Source organism: Acanthaster planci, unplaced genomic scaffold (assembly GCF_054643075.1).
Source record: "Acanthaster planci isolate LZ-2023a unplaced genomic scaffold, COTS_SCS Contig43, whole genome shotgun sequence".
NCBI lineage: Eukaryota > Metazoa > Echinodermata > Asteroidea > Valvatida > Acanthasteridae > Acanthaster > Acanthaster planci.
In genome coordinates this window covers 17,699-30,961 of record NW_028257667.1, presented here as the reverse complement: position 1 = coordinate 30,961, position 13,263 = coordinate 17,699, and the positions used below count along the sequence as shown (strand labels likewise).

The 13,263-nt window shown below is 43.6% G+C and overlaps 1 long non-coding RNA gene across 1 annotated transcript; it reads left to right on the top strand.

Moving 5' to 3' along the window:
- Window positions 1-6,415: 6,415 nt before the first annotated feature.
- LOC147795378 (uncharacterized) lies at window positions 6,416-11,800 on the top strand. The gene is made up of 4 exons (XR_015423951.1): window positions 6,416-8,194; window positions 9,166-9,244; window positions 9,484-9,795; window positions 10,358-11,800. It is a non-coding gene; the product is annotated as an uncharacterized LOC147795378 (long non-coding RNA).
- Window positions 11,801-13,263: the final 1,463 nt, after the last annotated feature.

Sequence of the window (13,263 nt, the reverse complement as noted above, 5' to 3'; positions counted from 1 at the left end):
GAGTAAAGACCCAAAACGTATGTCAGCACCTTACTATTGAAGCTATGTTTCTATGCACATCTGTACTCCACTATCATTAAATGAAAATTTAGCAGCTGAGAAACAACAATGGGGTCTGTGAGTACAAGTAGGCCCTAACATGAGATTTATGTTTGAATATTTTTGAAGTGTAGTGAAACAAATACAGCATGGTTTATTTCGGTGTAGGTCAGTTTGACTACTTCCTTCCGCTTCGCGTCGGGGGGTAGTCAAGCTGACCTACACCTTGGGACCAGCAACTCCCACTTCTTCCCTCAAACCATGCTGTATTGTACACTACCCTCTGTCTTTCTTTTGCTATTTGGGGGTGCACTTCAACTAGGGGCGGATACAATAAGAGGATAATTTTTACGGAACGATGATGGCATGTGAAATAGGTTACTCTATTATCGCGGTAGTTATCACATTTCCCGATAGAAAATTGCTCGCTCACCTTCCTGAGTTATTCTATCCTTGTTGTTGGTTAACTCTTACTTTTTAACTTGATTCATAAATTTGTTTGTGATTCAATTTATTTTCCTCTACGATAGCTTAGAAAATCTGTGTGCGGACCGTATGCAAGCGGAGGTGGAGACGCTTTATTGCTGTTTCGATATATGGTTTCTACGATGGCCTTTAAAGCACTTTGTTTTTTAATAAATAAACATAAAAAGAATGATTTTGTTTTCAGAGGAAGAAAAATAGCCCTATTTTGCGATAATGTTCCATTTTACCTGTAATTGACTCCATTTTTCCATTCTTTTCCGTAAACATGCCATACGCCGAAAGAACGAGAGGGGAGATCGCGCAAGGCACGGTGGGGACATGGCGCGGCAAAATCGTTCTCATTGGAACGAGATTTGGAAGGGGTCGACAGATTTTGCGCGCTGTGATTGGCCAACGTGTTGCAAACTCTTGGTGGCGCACTACTGTGAGTCGCCCGTATTGTTAAAAATGTCTTCTTTCTGTGTTCTGTTTCTCCGAGAATTATGCCCATCGCATAAGACCTGAATTATTTTATTCAAATTTATGTTACAAATTCTAAATATCCATTGCAAATTCTTCAAACTGTATTTTAAAAAAAACAATTGTGACAATAATGCCGACGTAATTATTCGCTAATTGTCCCAGGCAAGGAGGGTAAAAGTACGATTGATACAAGTCCATTGTTAAGGGATTGGGGAAGCACTTTACGTATCCAAGCAGTTTTCTTCAGAGCAAAAGCCCTCGTTTTGACTTTCCCCAAAATGGGTACATTCGCAATTAAAATGTTCCTTTAGACGCCTTTGGTTACTTCGAAATTGACATATAGGATCCCAGCAACGGATATCCAAGGGCAGGGTGGCGTTAGAAACAACTGTTAAAGAGATAGACGGTAGGTAATGACGGACACAGTCAAGGAGAATATTTACAAATTTCGGAAATATTACTCCTTTTATTAAAAATTGTCAACACGTACGGAAACATGCAGAATTTGTTTCTCTGTTTGAATGAAACTTATCCTCAAGCCATAAGTAATTGATTACCTGGGCAAATATTGCGGATTGGGAACTCACTGGCAAGGCAAAATTAAAAATTTCCGATACCGCGATCGATAATAGAGTTACGGCGACAATATAGATCAGATCAACCTAATCATGTAGTCTGAATGCAATGTTTTTACAACAGAATTTCAAAATTTCTTATTGGTTATCACTTTAAAAAAAAACGAACGCAAATAGTAAATTCCAAGATGATATGAGAGGTCTATCGTGAAACAGCAGACACAATTACCATTATTTAACAGGATTCCAACCCCCCCCCCGTTTCAATGTTGGGAGATAATTCTGCACCGGGCTGGCCGCTTCTACTGCAACGCTGAACAGGGGGGATTTCTTGTCAAGGGGAAGCAACATTCAAAATGGGCAAATAGTTGACGGATTAAAGGGATTTTAGAAGTGAAATTTCTCAAAGCATCCAAGGACACACATTGGCTTATCACACGTCTTGCAAATCATGCAGGTTTGCTTTCTCTTAGCTTTGGTGCTGCAAACAATGCAGTTGCGCGTTTTCTCACTTTTGCCTGGATAATGCTGTACATCTTCTGACACACAATGGATGCTCTTCTGCACATGTGGCATTGCACTCTTCCATATTGACAGCAAGCCTTGGATCAAATAGAGTCGAAAGCCAAGATTTGACACTGTGCGATTGGTGTGACGACTGTTATAAAAAATGTACGCTATTCTTGCATTTAGAACACATATGTCTAGAAGAGCAAAAAATATACTACAGTTACCATAGTTTGTCAAAAGTGTCACGCTTTTTATCCTACCATACAACACACAGTTGCCCGGAGTGGGTACGGTACGTGTGTGTAGCATCGCACAGCTAGGCTACATTCATCAGGCCGGGCCGTGGTGGGAGCTGTCCCGGACCACCACGGTGACTAGCAAGGGCTGGACGGGGCCAGTGCCGGTATGTACCGACCGCAGTGCCGCTCAGACCGCAATGTGATGAGCGCAATGATAAAGTCGCCGCACTATGCACCATTATTGGCTCAGCGTAGAGACGGGGAGGACTGGGCTAGTTAGCAGGACAAGGGTGGCGAGGGACACGGGGGTGTCTCGCCCGGCAATCTGTTCGGACGTAGCGGTGACGGGCCGCTACGACTCTCACTAGCACCCTGGGCTAATTCGTACCGCTCTCGCATCGGTCCAAGCTAAGCTAGCTGGCCATTCATATGGTTACATTTCTTCGCCATAAGAATGGTTACTATCGCACTTCTCTCGGTAAGGGTCCAACCGCCGCACTACGTTGGGTTCCGCTCTCGCAATAAGGGTTTGGTCCGCCGCACCTGCGGAAAATCTGCTCTATTTATTCGATTCTAGAGGCTTAGGGATTAATAAAATATGAGCGTCGCTGAACAGCTCAACCAATGAAAATCTTCCATCTGAAGTCACGTGTACAAAGTGTAGAGCCGGGTGCGTGAAAGTGCGTACCCGGTCATCTGTGGCGAATGATTGACAGTTACAAAGTTTGAGGTTTCTGGACATTAGCATTTCAGGGAACCTTACCACGCCCAACCACGCAGCCACATGGAGTGGAATTTCGACATACCAAACTGAGCAGAGAAAACACAAGGACAAAGGAGTGAAGGAACACGCCATCACGCCAGTACAGCATGAATAACTTAATACAAAATTAGCGTCTCTGCTACACGTCCATAAGGCATAGCTGAGCTAAATAAGAGACCCTGAGAAATGCAAGTACCGAGAGCGAGTAAAACTAGGGGGCGCTAGAATTCCACGATTTGCAGGTGCGCAACACTAGTGTTCCCTTGAATTTGATCATGGTCTCATCAGGAGCTAGGTTTCAGCTGGGTCTGTAATTACAAAGAAAAGAGGGATCTATTGTCTGAACGAATTGGCGGACTTTTGTCAGGAGTAGTGTCTATACTTGGAGCTGCTTGATTGTTTGTCAGATGGAAGAATGTGAGAACCGAGATATTGAGAAGTGGATGTTCAAGTGAGGGCGTCCTTACGCTTTAGACAAACCGCCGGTTAGATTGTTCCCGAATGGCACATTGGAAGCCAAGTGGTTCCAAATTTTCGTGCTCATCTGGCGCTTTGGTATGCAAAGGGTGTGTTTCATTTGTGCCTTTTTGGCACAATGGAGCTAAAAGGGTTAAATAAGCAAAATTATATATTTTCCATGCTTAGTTCTTTGACAGTTTATGCGATGGAGATTTATCTATGATGGAGAAATAAGCCTTTTACATTTAGGCAAATGAAATTGTGAAACATGTATTTCATTACATTAAATTGATGGGACGGATAACTTGGACACATAATGTGAACACTGACGAATCGATAAATGTTGCAATGCCGGTGCCGACTTCCCATAGTCGTGTCAATGCATGTGCGATGAGTTTCGCGTATACATTGAAGAGTATTGGGGCCAATGTTCGTTGGTTGCAGTGTGCTCAAAGTAAACTTTATTTCGTGGTCATGGTGGTGCTCGCTGTACATAACATATCAGTTCGGTTGGTGGATAAACTTACAGAAGATTACATTTTACATGTAGATCCATCCTTCCAAGCAGTCTAACCCAAGGAAAAAGAGCAAAGAGCAAGAAATTAATTATCTTAACCCATTGACATCAATGGATATACTGATAAGGGTAATTAAATTACCTGTGACGAAGCTTGGTCTCACCGCCCCAAGAGCAATGTGAAAAGTGTGATTGGATCAGGTTCGGCCACATCTGAGGACACATATCCCAAGGGTTTAGAGTTGAGGAGAGCCTCTATCTCAATCAATTAAACTGGTGTGTAAGGCAGTGAGAGACACAGTCCGGTTACCAAGGATGGCATACAAGGCATTCTTCACCTCCCTTTCTCATGTTCCACTGAAATGTGGAGCAGACGGTGGATTGAATTTGAATTGGATCTTATACTTGGGCGAGCTGCCCCTGCAAGCTAGGTGTCATTTCATCGGAAGCCTTGGTCAACTCTAGAATAGAAGACGGGTTTTCCGATGCTAAATCGGGATGGGGTAAATCTGCCATCTTGGGAATGGAGGGTTTCCCACGTCACCTGATGCAGCCCTCACACCGACTTTGTCGACTTTTGATGGACCGTCTTCCTCGTATTATCCAAAGCAACATCGGAGATCGGCAAGAACCATGTCCTCACTACCATGTCCCAAGCGGCAATCTGCCTCTTGAATGAGCAGACGGGTAATTGGATACTTGGTGTAATGTAGTTTCATCTTCTTTACGACGAAACCGTTGTACTTCTGACAAACTCACACGATCACGCTTCTCTGCTAATCTACATGTATCTTATTTATTTCTACAGTAGTGCTAGCAGATGTGATACAAAGCAAGTTAAAATCTCGAAGACCCTCTTCTCCTCTCTCTCTCTTCCTCTTTATATCCCATCTGATTCCCATCTAATTTCTAAGAAAACATCTGTGCACTTCCAGAAGGTCAGTGTGGTCAGTCCAGGATATAGTGTGGTCAACCCCAACCACTTCCAGTCCCTTAGATTTCATTTTTACGACTTTCTCATGAGCCCAGTTTCCGCCTTAATTGACCACGACCTTCCCCTACATACTTGTGGTTCATTACTCAGAATTGCTCCATGACACTTGGGGTCTAGCACTATCGGATGCTTGGCATCGGGGTCCAGCTCTGATGCCCAACGGAGACGCCCACCATCCCGGATCAGTGGACTTTCAGTGTCATATTCAGGGCAGAGACAGCTCAGTCGACTTTTGTTGGATACAGGCTTGCCAACGGACAAAGTTGCTAGGTCTTTCTGGAAGCAGTCTGTCTGTACCCACTGGAACAAGAGCCTCACAATTTTGGATCGGTCATCAGCACTCAGGAACGGAGGGCTCTCCTCCCCTTTGGATTGGTACAGAGCTTTACTGTACCCTTCAATCAGCTCGTCTCAAGTATCAAACCATGAAACATCAACCCCTGGGCGTTTTTCTTAGGGCGTCACCATCAGCCCCGTGAAGAAGTCTAGTTTCACTTCCAAACAGGCACTCTTCAGTGGTTCTTTTAGCCAGTCTGTCTCAGATGGAAGCAGAAAGAATGGACGGTGCCATCGACTGCTGTCATTTATTTGTTGCAAGGGGAGACCTCGAGTAAGGTCACCTGCGGGATTGTTTTGCGACTCTGCATACCGCCTGGTGACGTGATTCGTCAGCCCCTGAACTTTCATGGACAATTCATCTTCCAGTTCAACCAACTCATCTCTACTTACTGCAGCCATCAGTTCCAATCTTCGCATGGTCTGTACACGCTTTGGTACCAAACAAGATCTAGCCATTACAAATTGAGCTGAGACTTCACTGACTTCATTCATTGCTTACAGGTACCCTACCGCCCCGTAGGCCTTTTCTGACGCATCAGTGAATACATGCAGCTGGTAGCTGCTGGTGGCTGGGTTGAAATCAAGCAGAGCGTAGCATTGAGGCAAGCTGGTGTCTTTAAGTTGGGCAAGTTCTTCTCACCACCTTAAATGCTTGGCCTGTATTCCTTCCTCGCCTTCATCAGGAATTTCATCATCCCAGCCCCACGGTCACTTCAATTCTTGAACCAATATCTTGCCTCTCACCATGAATGGCATCAGATAGCCAGCTGGATCCTTTCTTACACAAAACATGACGTCACTTAGCACTGCCCTGCAGGTAAGGATGGACATTCCTCTCAAAATTCCGGCGAGGACCCAAGGCGACTTCTTCTGGAGTATCACTGCTGAAGTTGTGTTGTCTGACAGAGCTTCACATGGTAGGTCGGCGACCATTGCAAGCTTGTTACTGGCCCACTTCACAATTGGGAGTCCGCCAGCACAAAGGGCTTCACACAACTTTCCCAAAAGCTGCTTGGCCTCATCAGCTGTGGGTTTTCCATCAAGACAACTTTCTACATGAAAAGCCTCCAGGACTCTACATCCTACGACGAAGAACGTCTAGTTCCACTACGTTTTCCTTACGTGCTTCTGGAGAGCGAAGGATGCACAGCACAGACTGCATGTTGTCCCAAATGGAAGGACGTTCCATTCAAGTTTTTCAGGTACCCTATCACAGTCGGGTTCCTTCCAGAGAAAGCTTAGCATAGATCGGTCGGCTTCCAAAGTGCACTGAAACTTCGTCTTGATGTCCCCACATATGGCCACTGCGTGTTTTCTGAATCAGAGGAGGACACCAACTAATGATGACACAAGAGTAGGGCCTGAAGGTTTTCGTTCAAGGATTCACCTCGAAAGGCAAAATTGAAGACAAGGCGGGACTTGTCATTCTGGCACACATTATGTGGAATATACCATTGCGACTCTGGTTCCGGTCTCTCCTTGGTGGACAACAGTACGGACAAGGCCTCCTTCCTTGAGTTCCTAGATTTTGCTACAATGAATCTTTGCCAAATTGGGGTCTCTCAACAGGCGCTGTGCATTTCTATTCAGTGAGGGCAGCATTGCACTGCCTGGACAAGAGAATATGGGTTTATCCATAAGTTCACCATAAATTGTTGATTTATTTGAAACTTAAATACACAGTAACCACGGATTTGAAATAAATTGCCATGAAATCATTTATCGATGATAATCATTAAAAATAGGTAGGTATGTGTTTTATTCGCCCTTCCCACAGAAGAGGGCGGGGGTTAGCGTAGCTGTTCTGTCCTCGCTTTGCACCAATGAGGTCTGGGTTCGAGTCCCAGCTTAGCCAAGGCTTCATGTGCATTTGGTTTCCAGTTCATATACTCGGTCTGGCAGGTTTTCTCCGGGTACTCCGGCTTCCTCCTGCCTCTAAAACGGGACCTTGTTCCTAACTAACTCCGTAATGTGATGCTGATTAATAAAGGTCAATAATAAAGGTTATGAATAAACTTATAGTTACTGGGGCAAAGCCTGAGTGACTGAAAGCGCTATTAAAACAGTAACTTCCCTCTGAAACACAATCTTGTCGAAGCATTGCAATAGATATTCGACACCGTTATGTTTACGCGCACAATCTCTGTACGTGTGGCAAATTATGTAATGGTACCGCCCACGTGATTCTGTGTGTGACCTGCGTTTGACCCCAGGCCACAGTAATGAGTAGTCATGAACATTCTCGTCGTACGTGCGGGAAAACTAACGATATTTCTAGTTATATAATGGATTTTTTGGAAGTTTCTCGTAAGATTAAGTAATGCTTAAAAATGTACTTTGAGAAACTTACGTAATGATAGAAATCTCTGGAACAGTTGTAGACTATAAAATAGGGAAATGGCAAGAGAGATATGCACACCGCAAGAGAAATTTTGGAAGGCAATTCTACCATATGTGGGCTGTGAGAAGTCTTTGACTTGTTGACTTCTGCACCATTTCAACCTGTGGTGGAGAGTCGTCTGTGGAGCGACACTTGTAAGAAGAGTTCGTCCAGAACAAGTGAAGTGCGGGGCTGAATCTTGATCCGGAAAAGGCAGTTTGTGAACTGAATCCAGTTCAAGTTTGTGGGATCATCAAGTCCCCGTATTTGCGACGGTCATCACGCCCTCGCAGTATCGTCTCAAACTTGGTCATTCTTATTGGACGCGGTCTTCGTTCCCGTTGCAGCTCATTTTTTGCACCGCCAAGGACTGAACTGCCATCTGTGGAGTCCAGCGGTCTTCACAGTAGTACCTTGCCAAGTTCTCGCCTGTAAGAACACTTTGTTTATATGAGATGTTCCTTATCATTGTAAAATAGTTTCAATCAACATTTTCTTTGTTACTATTTTATTTACATGCTAAGTGTAACATTCTCATTAAATCATACTTATCTATTTCTTTCTTATATCATTGAGAAAATTCAAGCTTTACAATAATTATATAGTTTGGAGTTTTTCGAATCGTAAAACAACTTAATTGCTAGGGTTAATGGCACACATTAAACCGTAGCTCCGGTCCCTACCCACCCTGACATGAAGTGCACCCTCACCGGCGAAAGAAAGACAGATGGTATAGTTTTCCAACGGGTTCTTGCACGTATTTGGCGTGTACACGAAGACCATACTCATTGATACCAAAAGACAAACGGATAGATCGGAAGCGTGTAAAATACTCAGGTTTGCCTGGGCACAGCATTGATCTCCATCATAATGGAGATCAATGCTGCGTCAATGCGTCCAATAAGAATCATAATGGAGATCAATGCGTCCAATAAGAATCATAATGGAGATCCAATAAGAATCATAATGGAGATCAATGGGGTGCAGCCATTGGTCATGTGAACACTAACTAAGCTTTTTAATTTGGACAGATCTGTTCAAAAGATTTCAGAACTATCAGTTTGGATTTTCGTCATCGAATCATCCTAAGAGGGTACCTCGAATATCAGCTCTTTTTTATCCCTGGTGGAGAACATTCCTCCGGCAGCGGTGATATGTTTCAATCCCAGAAGATAACCCAAGAGGATAAGAATGAATAATGTTTTTGGATCCCCCATTTTTTAACCAAACACCATTTACCGTTGGAATCCCTTATACCTCCAAACGCTCTACCCGTGTTTTTGAAAATCAATATATTTCCTTGTAGGGTCATCTATTTGGCAATTTTATCTTTTGTTAGTAGACTTCAACAATACCCTAAACCGTGTAAAATGGAGGGGTTATTTCCATGCATTCAATACAGATTCCCCTATGGAGACCCAAAGCGGATGAAGATCTAGCCATAAAGAAAAAAGCGAACCAGCAGAGACAGGTCTTAAAAGGTAACCTATAAAGAACAGCAGACTCTGCCGCGATCACTTTCCTGACGAATGCATTCAAGTGCGATGGGGGAGAGCATTTCTGTGAGACAGATGCTGTGCCATCCATATTTGAAGACTATCCAGATCACTTTAAGTCGGTAATGGCAATTGAATTATCTAATGCAACGTCAAATTTACGTAAGCATGGAATAAAGTTTGTGGTTTCACTGTCTCCCTTGTTAAACTGTCATGTTTTTCAGCCAAATCTCTGTCTCGAGCCTGGACTTCAATCGCCAACAAAAAAGAGAGAAAGCCCTCCTATGGAAGACCTGTCTCAGATCTTAGCCGATAAGGCGTTTGGCTCTGGCGAGCACGTACTGGCTGAGCATGCATATACAGTTGTCCTCAAATGATGACTCCTTGAGGAAGCTCAGGAGCGCACCACCACAAACAGTTGCAGAAAACAAACAGGCAGTTAACAACCAGATTTGCATCTGTGAAGGGCATCGTTCGCAGTCCGAAAAAGGAACAACTTGTTCCAGATGACATGGTTCAACTCAGTACCTCGTCAGGTACATGTACCTTGTCAACTGTGTTTGTACCTTCAACCCTGGGCGAAACTATTGGGACACTTGGCAATAGCCGTACGCTCTCCAGCCACCTCCCCCATGACAACAAGTTGATCGGTGGAGTCACCGATCAACTTGTTGTCATGCCTAGCTGGAGCGCAGACCACGCACATAGACCCAACATTGAAAGGGGGTCTGGGGCTTGGAGGCCCAACGAGAGTTGTCCAGGATTGTAGGTCTGGTACATTTGATGACATTACGTAGCCCTCAATACTGCACTGAAGCAATTCAATCGATCCCATCATTTGGTTTTTGTTTTCCAGTTTCCTGCTAACCTACAAATGCAGCAAAGATCACATTGAATTGTCTCTTGGTGCTATTAGGGGTAGAGGTGGACAAAACAATAATCCCTCCGTCACACAGTTCAAGTGAGACATTAACCAATTATGTATTTTAAAGGATGTAAAGATTTTAACTTACGTTGGAGATGCTTGCAAAATGGATGTAGCACAATGTTTGCAAATACATGTAATATAATATTGTACCCTCCTCTTCCTCAAAACAGACGCGCACAACTTCTAAAAGTGTCACATTAACCCATCTTCCAACACCAATGCAACAAGCCAAGATGACACCATAATGCTGAGTTCGGCACTGCCACAAACACCCGATACTTCGACCACCATTCCATCCGCTATTCGATCTTCGGGCACACTCACAGATTTCGATTGCAATGTAATTACACACATTGCAGGGTATGTAGTCAGAAAGCTCCTAAAAACGATCCAATGCGTCAAGTGCATTGATTCCCTTGTGTGACAACCGACCGGTCTTGCTCCTGAATTAATTAGATCTTCATATGATAAATCTCACGATAACGGGGGCCTGATATACACATCTCAAGATGTCTTGGTAGTGTGTACAGCTGCAGAGGGGGGTGTTTCGTCTGTGTAACAGCAAGCAGCCATCTTCAATGCCCCACTTCCTCTCCGTAAAAGTACATCGCACCGTTCAGGAGATGACTGGAAGTAATGTGTCCCTCTCCTTGGAGCACGCCTGGGATGCCCCGACTGGTGAAGGCCAGCAACGGGATTGATCTGATGCGGCAAGTGGCCCACCACTACTTGAAATCAGATCATGCGATTTAGGTAAGACAACAACTAAAGGGCTACAAGGAAATAAAGTCAGACGACTATATTCCAAACTGGTGCTTGTAAAAGGACAATAAATCCCCACCACACCATTGCACTCTGCAATGTTCCAGCAAAACTGGAGCAGCAAAGCCTCCATTGACTCAGGTAGTCTTTGTTCCATTCGTACAACATCCAAACCTATACAGTCTAAGTGATCCTCAGCATTATGAAAACGAGCTCGTGTTGGCCTGGCCAATGTGAAATCGCGAGACGGAATTCAAATAGCATATTGAGTATAGCAATGATCCGAAAGCTTCGTTTTCAACTGTGGTGCACTTCTAGCCATGTAATAGGCCGATATACTTAAATTCTGGGGTGAATTGTCGTGACACTGCTCAGTAAAATTCCCATAATACAAGTTCACATTTTATGCCTGGCAGAAAAATTCAACATTCAATAAACACACCGAATGTTATGTAGCCCTTGAGCAAACGTTCCTTGTATAGAATGAGATCTTATGGTTAATATAGAGGTTTAAGAAGAACTTTAAATTTGACCTTCCGTTTCACAGATTAGTTCTTTGTACATTTCTTTGTGTGAAAACAAAGGACAGGTAATATTTATTTCAACTAGGCACTATTTTGTATTTTGCGATTTATATCGTCGTTACATACATGTACACGGATAGCATTTTAAATATTAAATGGCAGTATCCGGCTGCATATAATGCATACAAAAAGACCAAAACTGTGCAATGTAGTTTTTGTACGGGCTTTATCTTTGCCCATTGCTCGTCGCCCTGTTCATGTGACCTTCTAGCACATGAAAATTCTCTGCACAAGCAATGGCTCGCGCGCATGCATTTCCCATCTAGATTTTTATTCTTTTGATTTAGGGCGTTTACGAAACGAGTGCTCAGGCTTTGTTTTCGCTGGTTCCAGCCATTTGAGGAGACTCTGACCATGCCAACTGGACCCAGTGAAGCCAAAGGCTAAGCCCAAGCCATCCGTTTTGAAAACGCCAATAGACGCATACCCATTGGAAATCAATGTGCATACCAGACTACGGGCGTTTACGAAACGGGTGGCTTCGGCGTAGTCTTTGGTTTTACTGATACCAGTCGGCATGGTCGGAGTCTCCTCAAACGGAACCAGTGAAGACTAAACCTGAGCCACTCGTTTCATAAACTTCCTAAATTCGTTGCGTGTATTCAGCGTGCTCCGCGTCAAACGCGCTTAAACTTGCGCGCCTATGTGATGAATACGTACCAAATGACTGTCAATTTCATTTCAAAACATTTTTTGTTCCTGTTCGTAGCAGATAGGGACGGGGACCAGTCCAGAAACACGGCGTCCACAAAAAACAGAGTTTCTTAAGAGTCGCTCAGCGCCCGAACAGACCCATGGGATTGGGGAATAGAAGAAATATGGCACTGAACCTCTGACGCGGACTCAGGGCTTCCAATTCTGAGCAATTTGGCATCAATTGGGTCTGAAAGTGGCGCTATTTTAGCCGTTTTGCAGAGGGATGCATTTTCAAAATGGCTACTTTTCTGGGTAGTGAAATTTCCTTCATTTTAGGGATACAGATATCAGTGAAGGAAATATGTCAGACGGGGTCACAGCTAACGAAGCGCAGTGGGAAAATTATCTGCATTACACAAGCCGTGGTTATCAATTCGATATTTTTCTTTTTTTCTTTCCTGGTTGCTGAAGAGTTTAACTACATTTTATTCGTTCATCAAAAATTTATCAAGACAACCACAGAGCTATATATATATATAAAAACTAGAGAACTAACTTCTCATTCTCCGCGCGGAGAAAATTTGTCACCGTCCTGGGCGCAGAAATTTTGAATCCATGTTGTAGAACATTCAAAATAAGAGAGAATAGATATCTAATTTTGTTTTCCAAATGCAACGCCCAAGTACAACATACGGGAAGTCAGTGCGTCTTTTGATGCAGTATGTACATCCATAGCTGATTATTTTAAAGCGAATGTTTCTCTAATGGTGGTGCGCTGCGTTTCAGGAGGGGCGTGATGCTGTGTGCCGATTTAAGTCAACATTGAGTATGGAGAAAACCTTTTTCTTATGGGACAGCGGCTAAACCTCGGACTTCCTCTCAAAAACAAGCAAAAATAAACAGAAAATGCAAGAACGTCATTTTCGGAGCTGACCCGTTCCTTATTAAAATAACTCACTCAAAATCGATAATGTTAACTTGTTTGTGTACGTGTTTTTTTATTTATCTTTTTGCACACCTGTTGTGTACGCAGTCTTGCTCAGGCAATATTTTCACTTTGGGTCTGTTCAATCGTGATTGCTTCAGTGTGTAAA